Source organism: Ictidomys tridecemlineatus, chromosome 2, assembly GCF_052094955.1.
Source record: "Ictidomys tridecemlineatus isolate mIctTri1 chromosome 2, mIctTri1.hap1, whole genome shotgun sequence".
Lineage (NCBI taxonomy): Eukaryota > Metazoa > Chordata > Mammalia > Rodentia > Sciuridae > Ictidomys > Ictidomys tridecemlineatus.
This window is the reverse complement of record NC_135478.1, coordinates 78,370,681-78,391,523: the sequence shown is the minus strand read 5'-3', so window position 1 is coordinate 78,391,523 and position 20,843 is coordinate 78,370,681. Positions and strand designations below refer to the sequence as shown.

Below are 20,843 nucleotides of genomic sequence, written 5' to 3'. Positions count from 1 at the left end.
GAGTGATATTATACAGCATTTATCTTTGTGTCCCAGACCTATTTCTGATAACATAATTATCACCTCTTGTTGTTGAAAATGACAGAGCAAAAAAATACAAGAAATATTTAAGTTTCTGGGCATGCTATTAGTGTATAAATATATACCTGAATTCAAAGCTCAAATTATACCCCCAGATATTTACAATGATCACTTATCAATTAAAACTGGTTGAACTGTTATTTGAATTATTATTGATGGCCCTGTGTTTTCTTACTAGCATCTTGTCAACAGCTCTTTTTTTATCACATTTCCCAGGCTGTTGTCTCCCATGTTGGAAGAAACCCCCAAACTCAGAAGACTTACGCAGGCCTTGGTCCAGAGGAGTCCGCCTCTGGCCACCAAACAGTGTTTTGCCAAATGAAAAGCCCAACGAAGGTACTGTGGAAATCCTGAAATTGTGTCCATTCTGCAATAAGGATTCTAGTTGATTCAGAGTTCCAATTCTTCTTTTATTTAACATATACAAATTTACATGCTTTGAGTCATTCAGCAGTGCTATAGCTCCAGAAGTAAAGATCTAGTTACCTTTTAATTTTGTGCACTTAATTCTTTCAACTGTTGATGGACATCTGGGTTGATCATACAATGTATTTATGGTGAATGCTACAAACATTGAAGTGATTGTATCACTATAGTATGCTGACTTGTAGTTCTATAGAATAAGCAGGGAGGGAGTGTAATAGCTGAGTCCTATGAGTTCCACTCTTGGGCTTTTCAGGAATCTGCACATTGCTTTCCAGAGTTGTCATAATAATTTACAGACTCACCAACATTGTGTCAGTGTACCTTCTTTCTCCTATCCTTCCTAGTATTTCTATGCTTATCCAGTTTTCCCAGCACTATTGGTTTAAACCATAATCTCCTCTGTAACATATATTTTGGTGCTGTTGTCTGGTATCAGGTGGATGTAAGTATCAGGTGGGCTGTCTCTGTGTGGTATATTCTATTCAAGGATCTTCATATCTATTTTCAGTTCAATAAGATACTGTTTTTGCCACTCATTTCTGTAGTAAAATATAAGATTGGTTATTACATTTTCTTGCTCAGAATTGCTTTGCCAAATAATTGTTATTATTATTATAAAATAATAATAAATATAATAATATAATAATAATATTATTATTACTGTTGTTATCATCATCATCATCATCTCAAATGAATTTCAGGGTTGGTTTTTCAATACTGTAAGGAATATCATTTGTAGTTTGAAGGGGATTGTATTGAATTTATTGAACCTGGATATTGCTGTTGATATAATGGCCACTTTGACAATATTAATTCTGCCTATCCAAGAACACAGAACTTCTTTGCCCCTTCTGAGGTCTTCTTCCATTTCTTTTTCAGTGTTCTATAGTTTTTGTTGTAGAGATCTTACATCCTGTTTGCTAGATTTATCCCCAGGGCCTTTTTTATATTATTATAAAAAAATGGTTTTCTTGAATTCTATATCAGTTGCATCAATGTTGGAGTATGGTGACAATATTGATTTATTTGGGTTGATCTTTTATCCTGCTACATTGCTAAATTTATTAATTCTAGAATTCTTCTGGTGAAAATTTCTGGGCCTTCTAAATATAGAATCATGTCACCAGGTAATGTGGACACTTTGAATTTTTTTTATTGTATCCTATTAATTTCCTACTTTTGCCTGATTGTGCTGACATTTCTTCAGAAAAATACATTGAATAAAAGTGGCAAAAGTAGACATTCTTTTCTTGTTCTTATTATTTGAGGAAGACCGTTCATTTTTATCTCTGTTCAGTGTGATGTTGGCTTTGGATTTCTCATATATGGCTCTTATACTATTGAAAGTAAGTTTCTTCTATTCCAGGTTTCTCCTTTGGTTTTGAAATGAATTGTTTCTCGTTTTTAATCATTAGCTTTTCTACATCTATTTTATGAACCTTGTTCTTAATTCCAACTATGAGTGTGCTAGTCAGCTTCCCCCCACCCACTCTGCTGCCTGTGGAGCAACCTTTCCATGCTTCCTGGGCTTATGGTCTGGGCAGCTATTCACAGCAGCCCATTTTTACACCAGCTCCTTCAAATTCTCAATCCCCTTCAGCTGGTCCTGGGAGGGACCAGACTCAAGGAGGAAAGGACCAGATCTTTCCTGCCCATCTCTGACTTGAGTTCCCCTGGGGAGAATGCTCTCTATGCCTTTTGCTCTAGTTCAGCCAGGCAAAGCCTAGGTGCTGTGGCAGGTGCCTATCAGGTCCATGTGTGCCTACCTGCTCAGATCTCCCAGCTTCTGGCTCCTGCAGAGGCAGTATCAGCTTGGCTGTGTCAAGGTGGCTCCTGCCTTGCTCTCTTGGGACAGCAGGAATCACAGATCTCCCTTCATGTAGAGTGTGCAGTGCAAACAAGCCTCTTCTTCAGCCAAGAAAACGTTGCCTGTATGATCTCAGGATTTTCACATTGAATCTGTCTGTTTTGTTTCTGTGCATTTTTCCTCTTTCTGTGATCTAGCTGTGCCACTATTCCTGCTGCTGCTGCTGCCACAATCAGCTTGAATCCAATGTACTTTCTTTTTTTTCTCTTTGTTTAATGTAGCCAAGTTTCTGATTCTCTAAGACTCCCTGAGTGTCCACTATTGAGTTTTAGTGCAACCCCTCTTTTGCCCACCTGGGAGGAAGGAGTATTCACAGTGTTTGCATTACAGGTTGTGGGGCTGCAAGAAATAAACGTTCTCTCTATCTTAAATTTGCTTCTGTCTTGTAATGTTTTATTTCTTTTCTTGAGTTTTTGACTTTATATGCCTGTATGATTTTTTTTCCATTCACTATTAAGTTTTGGTGACTTCCTTTAGTTCCCCTCTCACTGAGAAGCAGTCTTCTTGCCTTCTAATTCTGGCACTGAAGAACTGTCGTGGGTGCATCCTTCCTCCAATTTGCCAACTTCTCTTCTCCTGACAGCAAATTTATACAATTTCTCAACATGCCAAAGAATGTTTGGGGCCAAAATATATTTTATCTTGATGAATACCTCATGTTAACTTGAAAACAAATTTTATTCTCTCACTGTTGTATGAAGTATTTGTACAAATGCCAAATAGATCTATGTGATTGATAATGGTTTTGGTAAATTCCTAGGGTTGCCATGTCTAACTACCAGCTTTCATGGGTTGAAGTAATGCAAGTGTACTGTCTTAGAGCTCTATTCCCTAGGAATACCACATTACCTGTTAGCAGAAACATGCTACTTCTGAAAACTTTAAGGAAGGATTTTTTCTGCCCATTCTTAACTGTTACTGGTTTGTTGGCCATCCTTGATCTGCTTGGTTTTCAACTGCAGCACTTTACTCTCTGCTTGCATCATCACATGGCATTAGTCTCTCATGAATGTGCCCCATCTTCATGAGAACAGATGCCCTATTTGGGGAATGGGTCCACCCTGTTCAAAGAGGAAACTTTAATTGCTAAGATCACAATGACTCTCATTTCAAACCCAGTAAAATTTGGAGGTACTGTTTAAGTTCTAACTTAACCATGTTTAGAACTTAAACATGTATTTGCGTGGAAGTAATTTGACCCATAACAGAAATGATTGATTCAAAAGTATACTTTTTCTTTACTTCCTGATGGATCTGTCAAGTGTTATAAAGGAATGCTGAAACCTTCTAGTGTAACAGTAGAATATTTAATTTCTCATTGTAGTTCCTTCAATTTTTTGTCTATTTTGTTTTTTTTCCTGGTATGCTCCTTCTCTTGCCATTCAGAAACAATCATGTTCCAGCAGTAATTGAGCCTGTGTGTGTTAAACAACCATCTCCATACACTCTAGACACATGTCCACAGTTAAGAAGCCCCTGGAGTGTTTCTTCAGCAAACCAATATACTGACAGTTACTCTATATTTCCCTAGATTGCTATAAAGTCATAATGGAGGTGGTATCCATTGATTTTGGAGGAGACCAACAAAATTATATTGCTGAGGTAATGTGACCCCTCTTTGTCTAAGATATAAGTGTTGTTTTATTCCTTTTAATTCAAATTCCTGCATGAAAATATGACAGTGTTCATTGTAGGTGACTCATAGGTGGTGGAATTACAACTGCTCATCTATTCCCTGTGAGAATGATTCAACATGACATTCACATATGAGAACAACCATTGTCAAATGATTGTAGTGAGCATTTTCTTCAGTGGCACTTTTCCTTGATAAAAAAAGAATTTTGTACATGTCATCAAATTGTACCTGAGAAATCCCTCATGCAAAGCTCATGTCTTTTCACAGATGCCCTCTGCCTTACTTTGTGATCTTTGCCCCAACTGCTGTTTCCCATCTAGTTAACTAATGTCACCATAGCCAACAGTAGACTTGAGAAAATGATCTCCTGCTCACACTGTCTTCCTTTCTGTAACTACAGGTAGCCTCTGCCACAAATGAGCAAAGTAAGTGTTCTCAACTCCCTAATATGCTGAGGAAAACCTCTGTATTTAGATAGGTCAGACATTCGTTCTTGTTTCTATGTAAAAAGTTATCCTGGATTTAGATTTTGTTTGGAAATGGGGGTTGGGATATGGTGACAAAGTGATAATCCAGTGGAAGATTGTGGCCATCTACCATGATCCTGAAACAACTGTGTTTTGGGTGGTGTGCATTTATGTGAATGAGCATGGGGCGGTATCTCTGAGCATGTCCATGTGTAATAATTGTGTATGTGTTTGTGAGGCTATGGGAGCTTCTTCAGAAATTCTATTCTAACATGCCCAGAACAAGCATTCATTTTCTAAAAATAAAAACCCACACTAATGCATGATTTATTTGATATGATTTCTTCCCACTTCATGACACCCAATTGTAAAGTTGTGGTTACTAGGCCCTCTCTGTAGAGATGTTGCTGAGCCAAAAGTACAGGTTCTTCACTCTGTAAGTGAAAGAAGCTTTAAGAATTCAGGAAATTATCCTGATGGTTATGCTCTGGGATAGGGAACTGTATACATCACTTAGCGATATAACACATTGCAGGTGATTACAATATATTAGTAATAACTAATCTCCTACAAAGATGTGAAATATTTTGCATACTTTTAAAGTGGCCTCAGTGGTCATCTCTGGAGACAAACATACCTCTAAAGGTACAAAATAAGAAACACACATATCACACCTAGTTCCAATCTACTGGAAACCCAAAGGCTGTGCTTCTCATTCATTCTTGTTCTTATCTTTGCTGTATATTTTCACTGATGTCCATATCAAGAAATGCCCTGAACTATTCATAAGCAATAAATCAGTATACTAATCATTATTCTGCATCCTCCTAGTTCCCCCAAATGGCATGGTGGAGTTCATTCCTGGAGAAAGCATGAGTCGAGAGACCCCATCAAAAGCCATGTTAAGGTTGTTTATCTTCCTCTGAAATCCAAGTGTTGCTCTTTAGTTTCTCTTTCTCTTGTAATAGGATATGGTTTCCTTGAGATGAAATACACAATTTCCTGAGTGTGCAGATTCTCACCCGGGTGACTGTTGCCAAATGAGACCTCACTGAAGGCAACATTAACAAGAAACAGTATCAACTGCACAATGTATAATAACAAGCTTTGTACCTGGCTGTGGTTTTCCCTCCTGGCCATCGAATTCCTTAATTATCACCTAATATAGACCTGTGACACAAATCCCCTAGAAAAGCTTGTGTCATTTGGTGAGAGTGCATTTGCTATGTGTTCCCTTGATTTGCCCACATTCTCAGTGGATTTTCTAATGTCACCAAGTAAACAAAAGACTTGAGCACACGGAACAGAGCATGGCTTGATCTTCATAGTGACTCCTTTTCATATTTACAGGAGAATTCAAGAGGATCCATAGTTGGTATGTGTCCTGGCCTCACTCTCTTCCTGTTGCAAATTGTAGATGATGCCAAGAGTCGGAGAGTCTTCCTTCCTTTTGAGTGTAGAGTCTCAGTGATTCCACTACCTCCTTAAAAATGAGAAGTGAGGGGGTTGAAGTCCAAATTAATTTTTAAAAAATCTATGGCATTCTGCATATTTCCTTGAAGCACCTGTGTGAGTTGAGCAAAGTGGTTAGGTCAATGAGAGTTTTATACATGTGCATTCATGCAACATGATTCTGAGTGCGACTTTGTGTTCATTTTTGCACATTTGTTGTTTCTCTAGAAATATACATGCCAAGATGCCAATGTCCACATGTTTAAACAAAAAAAGCCATCTCCATTAGATCATGATTTTGTATATGTGTAAATTTATCAAAGTGTAAACTTTCCATGTGTGCAGTTCATTCCACACCAATACCTCAATTAACATGCAAAACATATCCCATCAAAACCCAGAAAATTTTCACGACACTCTATAAGAAAAAAGCTTGGGTTGATTCCTGTAACTGCACCAGTAGCAACTTCATTTAATAGCAAATCTCACCTGTCAGTAGGCCCTGTATTTAGTCAGTGCATGTGATTGTTCACAACACTTCACTCATGAAAAATTTTCTCGTTCATATACATTTTCTTTGAGAGGTGTCAGAATTCATCTTCCAATCCCCATTCTAGGCACAAGTTTCTGGACAGGGCCAGTCCTTAACAGTGACCATCAGGTCCACCAATGCATTATGCTCACTTATGGTGAGTATCTGAGACAGAGGAGATATACAGGCCAGAGGTTAATGTAGCTAATGAAGGGCTTACTTTGCATGTTCCAACTGACACTGAAAGCTACCTTATTGGGTATTTTTGTAGACATTTCTTTGTAGAAACATGTTTTAACTGGATGGATTTTCATGGGGCCTGATCAGCACAACTGCAGCTCATCTAGTTACAGAGCAAAAGGTGGGCTCTTGTGAATGTCCAGCTCAGCAGAGCAGTGGTGTTCAATCCCTACTTTAGATCTGTGCTGCCCCCTGTGTGGCCTGCAGGATATCACATTGACAGTATATATGATAGGTCTTCATACTGTCAGTCTCAAATGCTGTCTAGGTCCTTCTATTTATACATACATGGATACTGACACTGACTGGTCACTGTGAGGATAGAACTACTGTGGTCATCATTCCTTCTCATCCCTGAACTCCTCCCTGGGTAGAGTGTCTTCATCTTAGTCCATGTCTTCATTGATAAATGCAACTCTATGCTAAGATCTCCCTCGTCAAGCATGTGGGGCTCTACAATAAACCAGGTATCCACCTGGGATCTGACCAGGACCAGCCAGAAGCAATAGGTAAGTTAAGATAGCATTGTGTCCAAGCTTTTCACACACATATCTCATGAGCTCTAGGTGGGACGTGCTTGACCTTGTGCAGAGCCATCTGGATCTTAATGTTGACTTTGTTTATGTAGATTCCTCAGGCCCTCAGAGAGTTCCTGGCACTTTTCACTTTTGTATGACTCCACAGTCTACTTATAAATGAGGAGTATGAGGAGTAAGAACATGCTAGCAAACTGTTGTCCAAGAAAACCCAGGGGAAGGAAATTATTGCCTGCTTCATCTTTGAACTCCAGGTCTTGGCCATCCAAAATAACAGTATTTAAAATTTTATTTTAATTTTAAAACAAAACTTTCAAAGTGGCCAGTAGACCCTTGTGCATAAAGCAGAGAACATTTCCTTTTGTCTTGTGAGCAGCTGGTCTGATGCTGGCACAGTATATATTCTAATGTTTATATTCCTGAAACTGTTGGCATTACACTTTGCATGTCAGCTTGGTCTGTTTCAAGGAGACAGTGATAATGTTCCAATGGAAGAAAGTAGTTAAAATTTGACTCCTTAGAGCTCCACTCTCTCATTAGAATGTTTGCAATTGTTTGCAGCATCCTGTTTAAGGCCTCTGACTCCCCAGAACTCAGAGAGGGTCTGAGAACCCAGAACAGAGATGAGGATGATCCTGACTATTAATATTAGTATCACTATGTTTTTTTTCTAATAAGGAAACCCAGAAACTGAATAAATTATACAGGTGGGTGTGTTTAGCTTACAGTTCTGGAGATACAAAAGCATGGCACTGGCAAACACTTGATTTTAGTGAATACACTCTTACCTGCATTGCATGATTGGTGGTGTCAGCAGGGATGCAGGTGCAGGAGGGAGACATCACATGGGAAGACAGGAAGCCAGCAAGGATCAGATGATTCATTTGCTTTTCTTATATAACAGGATCTAACAAGGGTTTGAGAAATCTATATTCTTACTTCTGACTCTCATACCGTCAAATGTCCTCAACACCTCCAAGCAGACCCTTCCTCACACAGATTTCACAAATCTCATTGTGGCCATACTGAGAACCAAGCCTCAATCACACAATCTAGTGTGGGATAAAAAACATCCAACTCTAGCAACCATCATAAGCTTCATTGTGTAGAAGAAAGCATGAGTCAATCTTAAGTAACTCTGTTGATGGTGTCTGTGTCTCTAAAGGTTGGATATGGAACAAACATTATGATTCAAGCAGTGATGAGGAAGAGACTGCAGGTAGGAAGAGCCCTTGGGGTATGACAAAATGGGAAAGGTTTCATGGTAAGATTTGAATTCACCTACTCATGTGGGAAATTAGGAATGGGAATAAAATAGAGATAAACAGAAATACATATTATTTTCATAAAAATAAGAGTTAATAGACCTTCTGACATCCTGTTCATAAGAAGACAACTTTTGCTTTGCCAGTTAAACACAATCTTCCATGTTAAAACCCATTCTGTCCTAAATTTGCCTCTAATAAACATCAATTAGCTTGGCTTTTGTTATTGATTATTTTTTGGCATTGTGCATGAAAGAAATAAGATCTGCACTTTAGGTTTGACCGACAATGGAAAGAATCTAGTGGGACATACTTTCTTAGAAGCTCTTTGAAAACCTGTAATTGAAGCTCTCACTAGTGATAAGCAGTGAGTATGAAGTCGCAATTCCACTCTGAATGTTCTCTTTTTAGAGCAGCACTTTCTCTTCTGTGTTTTGTCTATTTCTGGTTGAAAATAAACTCTCAAATGTGGGAGACTTCAAAGAAAATTGTTTCAGTTCTCCTTGAACAGGCCACTGTGTTCTCCTGTAAAAGAATGGAGAGAAGTTCCTCCTTGAACATGTTTCTAACCTCAAGTCTTCATCTAATTCCCAAGCCCTGGGACTAGGAAGAAAATCTGAATTTGCTTGTATTTAAGAGGCCTAAGTCCAGAAAATCAGGGAGACTGTGGCTGCCTCTTGGAGGAACAGGATGACACAGAATCCCTACCAAGTACAGTGGCAGAATGTGAATTGGAAAAGAGCTCTTGGGATGCTAGACCTATTTCTCATTGCAGAGGTGAGGTGATGGAGGCCAGGAGACAGGAATGCAGACAAGAGAAAGAATGGAGAGCTTTGACTGTGGGTTCTAGAACACCAGAAGCAGGAGCAACTTAAGTTCTCACCTTGACTTTAACTCTGCCTTTCCTTTTTCTAAGGCCACATCATCACCATCAAGGCCATGGTCCACAGAGAAAATATGGAAACTGATTCAGAGGATGAGGAGGAGGAAAAAAGGACCAGAAATCTGCAAGTAATTGATTTTCTATTGGTTTCTCTTAATTATTCTTTCTTACGTAAAGGCTGTAGATTTTCCATGTTTCATCTTTCCCACATTTTTGACTTTTCTAAAGTTGCTTTCCTCATCCAGATCTTTGAGGTCCTTGGACCTTCAATGTCTGTTAAATCTCTCTGCACTAACATTCTTAGTCTTTCCCTGTTTTTTGTTTTTTGTTTTTTCACCACAGGCAACACCACTGAATCATGCTGAGCAATACTGCATACCCATACACTGAGTTTGAGTTATAGGGAGCATCAGAAATACTGAGTTGTTGCCTGATGCATGAGACACAAACAATCTGGTTCTGTTTTACTGACCACTGAATAGCTGGGTTCTCCTGCCTTTACTGGCTCTGAGCATGCATGAATTTACCCTTCCTTTCCTAGGTTAAGATTACACACTTCGAATGTAGGTCCCCTAACATGAGTTGTTTCCAGGGGCCCTCTTTTGATTCAATATGTGGGCTCAATGCAGCAAAAGTGACAAAGCAGTTTAGGAAAAGGAAATGTGAGTCTGGAAAGAATGGGAAGAATAGAAGAGGTCAAATCAGTCCACATATTTTCCATTGCTTTCTTAAGTTTCTTTGTTGCACTTTATGCAATCCATCAGAACCAATTAGTGCACTGAAAGTTCCATAGTTAAATGTGACCATGGCCATGCAAAGAAGGTACAATTTGGTTAAAATCAGTGCAGGAAGCTCTCTGAGGAATGGCGCTACAGAGGGTAGGGCTGGAGGAGCCAGGGTCCTTGCTCCACCCTGTGTCATCACAGGTGCTCAGGGTTCCAGGTGTGTGCTACTCAGCCTTTACACCCAAATGTTCTAGAGAACCCTTCTCATTCCCTCATGTTCACTCTCTAGGGAAGCAGACACAGAAGGTTCTGAAGGTGAATGTCCATGGGAATTTGCTCCTGAGGACATTCATAGACACTCTTCCCACAGACAACACTCTCAGCTGAGGGCAGCATACCAGCCTCAGTGCTCCCTGCCCAGACCCCAGGAGAGATCAGGGCCCAAGTTCATCTTTCATATCCTGAGGACAATTGTTGTCCTGGCCACTCTCTATGGCCAGCAACTCATCCCAAGTTTTACCTTGTTCTGTTTTATAGACCCCATAAGACACCTGGGAGAGCAGAGATTTTGGCCCTGGGATACAGGACAGATAATACCTGCAGTGCACAGAAGCTGAGATTAACCTGTAAGACTCAAAGCACTAGCTCATTTTTCGGTTCAAAAGACATAACTGTTTATATTGTATAAAATTTGCAGATTTATATGTTCTTTGATTAATAATTTTAATATTAGTACTTCATGTTAAATTTTTATATTAAATTATATTTACTTAGTAACAGTTGCTTTTTAAATTCATTCTGTAAAATAAAACACACTAGGGAAGAGAGGTGGGAGGGAAAGGGAGGGAGAAGGGGAATTTCATGGAATAAGGAAGGGGAGACCCTCATCATTATACAAAATACATGTATGATGATGTAAGGAGAAAAAAAAGAAGTGTGTCACATTAGATTGGGTAGAGAGAAGTGATGGAATGGGAGGGGAGGGGGAGGGGGGAAAGGAAGGTCAGCAGAATAAAATAGACATTAGTATTACTGTATGTATATACATGACTGCATGACCAATGTGATTCTGTAACCTGTACACTCAGAAAAATGAGAAATTATACCCCATCTTATTCAAAAATATGATATGTCAAGATCATTGTACTGTCATGTTTAAATAATTAAAACACATTTTAAAAACACACACATTAAAAGAGGAATATGTTCCTGAGGCAGATCTTGACGAATTACCTGGTGACTTCCATCACCATCACTCCTCTCCTCCCATACCCCTCAGTTTGCTTCTTTGGTTGTTTTTTAGATTGGTATTATAAAATTCACTAAATTATTGATGTGGGTGAATAGATGCAATAAAGAATCAAATCATTAAATTACAAGATAAGTTAAATCCCAACTAAATTTCATAAGTGTTTAATTAATTTATCCATTCATTATCTAACTGAATCTCAAGTCAAAACACCCAATATAAGAAAGGGCTGGGAAACAATTGGAAATATTCATTTATGAAAAATTGTGGTTTTACATTTTATATCCTTTTTTCAATCAAGAACAATATTTTTTGTAATATCACATACATATAAAACAAGTTGGAAAACTACATTACAAACTTGTGACGATGGCTTTAAATACATTAACTGACATGTTTCTCATTGGAAATAGGTTGGTTGCTGTATATATAGTGTATGAAAACTACTAATATAATAAAGTGTAGACAAAATATAAATTGTCTGCTCTATGGTAACATATGAGCATCACTCTAATCTAACCATGCTAAAAGTTACATAATACTGTAAAAAATGTCTTAAAACTATATTCTTTAATAAGAAATAAATTCAATAAAGAATGATAATACAGGGATTTGGGTTGTGGCTAAGTAGTAGAGTACTTACCTCACACATGTGAGGCCATGAGTTTGATCCTAAGCACCACATAGAATAAACAAAATATATAAAGGCATTGAGTCCATCTACAACTAAAAATATTTTTTAAAAAAGAATGATGGGGTGGGGTTGTAGCACAATGGTAGAGCACTCCTAGCATATGTGAGGCACTGGGTTTGATTCTCAGCACCACCTATAAATAAATAAAGGTCCATTGATAACTAAAAAAGTATATATAAGAAAAAAGAATGATAATACTGAGAACCAAGGCATTCAGATTTCAAAATTCATGCTTCTTTTCAGGTGATCCAATATTTTGTCAACTAAGTTTTCAAAATTTGTTCAAAGCCAACATTACTCATATATGTTACGCATCTATTATTTCATAAATTTACTTTCCTCATAAAAGACCTTTGATAAACATCCAAAATATTCAGGTTAAATATATTCAAAATGAAGCTGAAAGAAATACTGGTATTGTTTTTCACTGTCACTTCAAGTGTTTAATTATTTCAAGTTATTCAACCAACACAACAAAGTTAAAATTATAATGGCACAGCCTGTATTGTAAATAAATCAACACAACAGAATGTGTAACACATAGACAGAGCAGTGGCACATTAAATGAAAACTAGCTGAATACAAACAATTGACTACTGCAGAGCATAATATTAAAACAATTCAAGTGAGACAAAGTGATGGAGAGGTCACCATGAAGGTGCCAACTGATGATTCTGCTGACCACTGTTGTCCAGAATGGAAATTAAAAAATCATATTTGTAAAAACTTTGATAGGTATGCAATTATCTCCAGTATTAAAAAAAATAAAAGATTTCCAATGCATCTGCCTTCTCTGAATAGAATAAAGCTCTAAGTTTATCTGTCAACTGGTGTTTCAATCACACAAAATTTTTATCTGTGAATTTTTTGGGTTGACATTGATGACTGTAACAACCAAAATTAGTCCATGATGACATGTTTTTAAAAACTTTTTTAAAACTTATTACTCAGATATTACAACAGTTATCAATTTTTTTACAGTATCAAATTTGCCAAATTTGCATTGCGGTCATGTGGCACACATCATATAATTCAAAGCCTCAACTCATTTGTCCCTGTGATATCTTCTTTCAGACACACACACACACACACACACACACACACAAACACATTTCTTCATCAGCAGTCTTGTATAGTAAAAGTGTCTATCTTTTGTTCATTTTTTATGCAATACACTTCTATCTACAATTTCATTACATGCATACAGCAAAAAGGAAATTATGGGTTTTAAATCCTTCATGATAATTTTATATACAGGGAGGTTTAAAACATACTTCAACAGTTTGCCTAGTAATGTGACACAGAATGATTGTATCTTGTTCTCAAAATTTTAATAAGGAGGTATAAAATACAGGTTCAATAATTTTAAATCAAATATCCATCTTTTAAAAAATAGTGTTGCAGCATTGTTCTTTGCATTACTTTTAAAACTTTTTAAGTTTTTCTCTCATGGCACAATCTTCTAATACTTCATATTTGAGAGGCAATTTTTTAAAAAATTGCAACTTCTGCTCTTGGAACGGCTCTGTAGTGACTGAATGGCATATGAATTTTTATTGATTTTATATATTTACATATATGACAGTGGAATGTATTCCAATTCTTATTATGCATATAGAGCACAATTTTTCATACCTTTGTATATTAAGTATGTTCACACCAATTCATGTCTTAACACAATTACTTTCTGTTTTTTTTTTTGCATTACAATTCTTATCCCACATATATACCACAATTTTTTCATATCTCAGGTTGCATATAAAGTATGTTGACCCCCAATTCAAATCTTCATACATGTACTTTGAATAATGATGCCCATCACATTCCACCATCCTTTGCAATGCCCTGCTCCTCCCTTTACTTCCCACTCCTCTTTCCTATCTAGAATTCATCTAATCCTCTCATGCTCCCCCTCCCTACCCCACTATGAGTCAGCCTCCTTATATCAGAGAAAACATTTGGCATTTATTTATTTATTTGTGGATTGGCTAATTTCACTTAGCATTATCTTCTCCAATGCCATTCATTTACCTGAAAATGCCATGATTTTATTCTCTCTCATTGCTGAATAAAATTCTATTGTGCACATGTGCCACATTTTTTAATCCATTCATCCACTGAAAGGCATCTAGGTTGGCTAGACTGTTTAGCTATTGTGAATTGTGCTGCTATAAACATTGATGTGGCTGTGTCCCTGTTGTATGCTCTTTTTAATTCCTTTGGGTATAGTCCAAGGAGAAGGGATACCTGAGTCAAATGATGGTTCCATTCCCAGATTTCCAAAGAATCTCCATACTGCTTTCCATATTGGCTACACCAATTCGCAGTCCAACCAGGAATGTATGAGTGTAGATTTTTCTCCACATCCTCACCAACATTGTTGTTGTTTGTCTTCATAATAGCTGCCATTCTGACTGGAGTGAGATAATAACTTAGAGTAGTTTTATTTTTATTTATTTTTTTTGAGAGAGAGAGAAAAAATTTTAATATTTATGTTTCTTAGCTTCCCGTGGTCATAACATCTTTGTTTGCATGTGGTGCTGAGGATCGAACCCAGGCCACATGCATGCCAGATGAGCGGGCTACCACTTGAGACACATTCCCAGCCCAAACTTAGAGTAGTTTTGATTTGCATTTCTCTAATTGCTATAGATGATAAGCATTTTTCAAATATATTTGTTGATTGATTTTATATCCTCTTCTGAGAAGTGTTTTTTCAAGTCCTTGGCCCATGTGTTGATTGGGTTATTTGTTTTAGTTTTTTGTTTTGTTTTGTTTTGTTTTGTCTTTTCTTGTTTTGTTTTGTTTTGGTGCTTAGCTTTTTGAGTTCTGTATACATCCTAGAGATTAGTGCTCCACCTGATGTGTGAGGGGTAAAAATTTGCTCCCAGGACGTAGGTTCTCTGCTCACCTCACAAATTGTTTCTTTTGCTGACAAGAAACTTTTTAGTTTGATTCTACCCTATACATTGATTCTTGCTTTTAATTTTTGTGCTATAGAAGTCTTATTATGGAAGTTAGGGGCTAATCCCACATGATGAAGATTAGGGCCTACTTTTTTTTCTATTAGGCACAGAGTTTCAGGTTTCATTCCTAGGTTTTTGATCCATTTTGAGTTTAGTCTCGTGCAGGTAAAAGATAAGGGTTTAATTTCATATTGTTGCATATGGGTTTCCAGATTTCCTAGTACCATTTTTTGAAGATGCTCTCTTTTCTCCAGTGCATGTTTTTGGCACCTTTTTCAATATTAAAAAATTGTAATTTGGGGGGTTAGTCCCTGTGTCCTCTATTCTCTATCACTGGTCTACAAGACTGATTTGGTGTGAATAGCATGCTGATTTTGATACTATTGCTCTGTAGTATAGTTTAAGGTCTGGTATAGTGATGCCACCTGCTTCACTTATCCTGCTAAGGATTGCTTTACGTATTCTGAGTCTCTTATTTTTCCCTATGAATTTCATGACTGCTTTTTCTATTTCTATGAGGAATGTCATTGGAATTTTGATGAGAAATGCATCAAACCTGTATAGTGCTTTTGGTAGTATAGTCATTTTGATAATATTAATTCTGCCTAACCAAGAACAAGGTAGATCTTTCCATTTTCTAAGGTCTTCTTTGATTTCTCTCTTTAGGCTTCTGTAGTTTTTATTATACAGATCTTTCACCTCTTTTGTTAAGTTGATTCCCAATTATCTTATTTTTTTAGGTTATTGTGAATGGGGTAGTTTTTCTCATTTCCTTCTCAGAGGATTCTCACTGATATACAGAAATGCCTTTGATTTATGGGTTTTGATTTTATATACTGCTACTTTGATGAATTCAATTACTAGTTCTAGAAATTTTCTGGTGAAGTTTTTGGGGTCTTCTAGGTATAGAATCATATTGTCAGCAAATAGTGCTAATTTAAGTTCTTCTTTTCCTATGTGTATCCCTTTAATTTCTTTCATCTGTCTAATTGCTCTGGCCAATGTTTCAAGAACTATGTTGAATAGAAGTGGTGAGAGAGGGCATTCCTGTCTTGTTCCAGATTTTAGAGGAAATGCATTCAATTTTTGTCTGTTTAGAATGATGTTGGCCTGAGGATTAGCATAGATAGCCTTTAAAACGCTGAGACATTTTCCTGTTATCCCTAGTTTTTCTAGTGTTTTCAACTTAACTGGATATTGTATTTTGTCAAATGCTTTTTCTGTGTCTATTGTGGTGACCATATGATTTTTACCTTTAAGCCTAATGATGTGGTGAGTTATATTTTTTGATTTCTGTATGTTGAATGAAACTTGCACCCTGGGATGAATCCCATTTGATCATGGTGCACAAACTTTTTGATATGTTTTTGTATTAGATTTGCCAGAATTTTATTGAGAAATTTGCATCTATGTTCATTAGACATATTGGTCTAAAGTTTTCTTTTTTGATTTGTCTTTGCCTTGTTTGGAGATCAGGGTGATATTGGCATCATAGAATGAGTTTGGAATGACTGCCTATTCTATTATATCCTGAAATAAATTGAAGAGTGTTGGTATTAATTCTTCTTTAAAGGACTTGTAGAACTCGCTTGTGTAAACATCCAGTCCTGGGCTTCTCTTCATTAGCGTGGCTAAGGGCCTATCAATTTTATTTATTTTTTCAAAGAACCAACTTTTTGTTTTTTCAGTTTTTTCAATTGTTCCTTTTGTTTTGATTTCATTGATTCCAGCTCTAATTTTAATGATTTCTTGTCTTCCTCTGCTTTTGCTAAAGATTGGTTCTTCGTTTCCTAGGGCTTTGAGATGTAGTGTGAGCTCATTTTTTTATTGATTTTTTTTAAGAAATAAACTTCATGCAATGAATTTTCCTTTTAGTATTGCTTTCATAGTGTCCCAGAGATTTTGATATGTTGTGTCTATGTTCTCAGTTACTTCTAAAAAATTTTTAATCTCCTCCTTGATGTCTTCTGGAACCCACTGTTCATTAAGTAGCATATTGTTTAGGCTCCAAGTGATGGAGAAAATTTTGTTTTTTATTTTGTTGTTGATTTCCAATTTCATTCCATTATGATCCAATAAAATGCATGGTAGTATCTCTAACTTTTTGTATTTGCTAAGAGTTGCTTTGTGGCACATTATATGGTCTATTTTAGAGAAGGATTCATGTGCTGCTGAGAAGAAAGTGTATGCACTTGGTGCAGGTTGAAATATTCTATATGTGTCAGTTAAGTCTAAGTTATTGATTGTGTTATTGAGTTCTATAGTTTCTTTATTCAACTTATGTTTGGAAGATCTATCCAGTGATGAGAGAGGTCTGTTAAAGTCAACCAAGATTATTGTGTTGTAGTCAATTTGACTCTTATACTTAAAAAGAGTTTGTTTGATGATTATAGCTGCATCAATGTTTGGGGCATATATATTTATGATGGTTATGGTTTATTGGTGTAGGGTTCCTTGAGCAGTATGTAATGTCCATCTTTATCCCTTTTGATTAAATTTGACTTGAAGTTCTACTTTATTTGATATGAGTATGGAAACCCCTGCTTGCTTACACAGTCCAAGTGAGTGGTGTGATTTTTCCAAACCTTTTACCTTCAGTTTGTATATGTCTTTTCATATCAGATGAGTTACCCAGAGGCAGCATATTGTTGGGTCTTTTATTTTGTCCAATCTACAAGCCCATGTCTTTTTTTTTATTAGTGAGTATAAGGCATTAACATTTAGGGTTACTATTGAGACACGGTTTGTATTTCCAGCCATATATTTTTTGTTGTTATTTAAGTTGACTTGGTTTTCCTCTTTGATTAGTTTTTTCCTTTACTGCATACCTCCCTCTGTTGATTTTCATTGCTGTTTTTCATTTCCTGTTCATGAAATATTTTGCCAAGGATGTTTTTGTAGCACCAGTTGTCTAGTTATACATACTTTTAACTTTTGATTATCATGGAAGGTTTTTATTTCATTTTCAAATCTAAAGCTTAATTTTGCTGGATACAAGATTCTTGATTGGCACCAATTATCTTGCAGAGCTTGATATATGTTGTTTCAGGATCTTCTGGCTTTCAGGGTCTGGGTTGAAAAATCTGCCATTATCCCAATTGTTTTCCCCCTATATGTAATCTTATTCCTTTTTCTCATGGCTTTAAAAATTCTCTCCTTATTCTGTATGTTGGGCATTTTCATTATACTGTGCCTTGATGTGGATCTGTTGTGATTTTGTACATTTGGCATCCTGTAGGCTTCCTGAATTTGGATTTCCAATTTATTCTTCATGTTTGGAAAGATTCTGGTATTATTTCATTGGATAGATTGTATATTCCTGTGATTTGGTCCTCTATGCCTTCTTCTATCCCAATAAGTCTTAAATTTTAGCTCTTAAATAAGTCTGAAATTTAAAAATCGTTTTTTGGACTTTTCTTCTTTGCGTTACATTTAAAACATCTTCTTAAGTTTTTCTCTCATGGCATAATTTTCGTATAGTTCAGATATGAGAGGAAATGTATTTTTAAAAATGCCTTCTGCCCTTGAAGGGCACTATAGTGACTGAACAGTACATGAAATTGTAATACTTTTCAAATCACTTCACCAATGACTTGCCTGACCGAGTTCATGAATGTTGCATCAGCACACAGTTCATTCATAGAGAGTATGAATTTTCTATGAGAAGAAAAGTTTCCTAGAAGTCTTTCACTGTAACTCCCTCTGTCACTGTGTAGTCAAGGGCCATATGTCTCCCATGGAAACCTTCTTACCAGTCTCTTGGGGTAGACATTGAAAGATGATCAGTGCTTGGAATGATTTGGTCCCTAATACTTTACTATTATTCAGTACAGGTTCTAGAACCACTTTCCACCACACAGGGGTGGAGTTGGTGGACCAAAAGCTGAGCTGGAAGACAATGTTTTATTTGTATTTTGTTTGCCTAGATGGCAAGACAAATGAACAAACAACTCCCTCATCTTGCTGCACTGACCACAGGCAAGCAAAGGCAATGATCACTTAAGTGATCAGCAGGCAGGATGGTCAAGTCATTATTGGGCAAAGAGTTCAGAGATAGAAGTTCATAGGTTAGTTGCCTATGAACTCCATCTTCGGTCACAACCCTTTGGAAAGGATGGAGACACATATTGTGCCTTCAAACTTTAGTAGACACTGCACCTCACACAACATTCAGTTCAATAGGGCACTCAAGGACTGAAGTGGCTGGTGCCAACGTGTAAGGTATTTGTAGGGTGTGTAGATCAACCCAGCCTCTGGCCCTGGAGGGACAATCACAGCAGTAGTGTGAGGAGTTCATTTTGGCATGACAGAGGTCTGTATTTGTCTGATCAAAGACATTATGGTAGGGTCAGCTGGAGACAAGTACTCAGGGTCACTGCTGAGAGAAAATGTGCAGCTCCAGGTATGATCCCAGTAGAAGCTGGGCTGTTGCCACCAGAGAAAAGGCAAGGTTGGTGATTTAACGTTGGCATCTCTGTAGGTGTCATTCAGAATCAGAAGCTCATACCTGCTGTCTTTAGTTTTACTTTGCTCTATTCTGAGCATCTTCTACATTGATTAGTACATCTGAATCTTCATGTATATGCCCTCAATTCAGTTTGTCCTATTTCCTCCTCCTTCGATTTATCTTTTACTGACCCTTTGCCTCAGACCATTGTTTTACATCCATATTCTGTCTCAAGCTCTTTAGCTGTAAATCCTCTGGGGCCAAAGTTCCTACCAAGAAAATTAAAATCTAGATATTTAAATTTTTTGAATTTTTTACACAAATAGAGGACATCATTTCATTTCTCTGGTTGTACATGATGCAGAGTCACTCCATTTGTTAAATCATACCATACAAAGGGTAGTAATGCCTTTCTCATTCCAACATCTCACCCCCACGCACCCTCCCCTCAACCTGCTCTCCTCTGCTCAATCCAAAATTTCTCCCTCTTTCCTTGAGTCTCCCCCAGAATATTATAAACCTGATCCACTTATCAGAGAATATATTTGGAACTTATTTTTTTCTATGATAGTCTCCAACTCTGTCCATTTACCTGCCAATGCTATAATTTCTTTCTTCTTTAAGGCTCAGTAATATTTTACTCTGCATATGTACCAGTTTGTTTATACATTCAACTGTTGAAGGGCATCTAGGTTGTTTCCATTAACTACCTACTGTGAATTCAGCTGCTATGATCACTGATGTCACTGCATTACTATGGTGTGCTGATTTTAAGTCTTTTGCATATACACCTAGGAGTGGGAAAGCTGGGTCAAATGGTGGTTCCCTCAAATTTTTCTAAGGAATCTCCAATCTGCTTTCCAAAGTGATCACACCATTTTTTAAGTGGCAAAAATCTGAATATTCTTTTACAGACACATTCAGTTTCTGTCATAACTGAACAATAGTTCCCACATAATCAGGCAATTTTTCACTCTTTTTCTTTTTTGTACTGCCATTTAATGTGTGTACATGTCTTTAGGTACTTTGCTAATTTCTTCCTCTTCAACTGCTAGAAGTGGCTGAAGATCCTGCAGAATTTGGACAGGCTGCACAAGAGCTTCTTGTCCTTCACCAACTGCATCAGGTTGTCTTGGATTACCACTTCCCCTGACCATATTCCAGACTCCGCAGATCACTTCACCCAATGCCATGACACCAGCACCAGACATCAGGAATGGGCAGGGGCAACCCCTGGGCACTGTCTGCTGAGGACTCAGTGTGCCTCTCTGCACTGGCCCCTGCTCTGGGTCCAGAGCTGAGCCCCATGAAGGCTTGTCTATGAACTACAGTGAAAGTTGAGGAATGTATATATATATTACAGTATAAGGAGATATA

General features: G+C 37.2%; 1 pseudogene; it reads right to left on the bottom strand.

Moving 5' to 3' along the window:
- Window positions 1-18,974: 18,974 nt before the first annotated feature.
- On the bottom strand, window positions 18,975-20,589 carry LOC144368254 (KH domain-containing RNA-binding protein QKI pseudogene; annotated as a pseudogene).
- Between the last annotated feature and the right edge of the window lie 254 nt (window positions 20,590-20,843).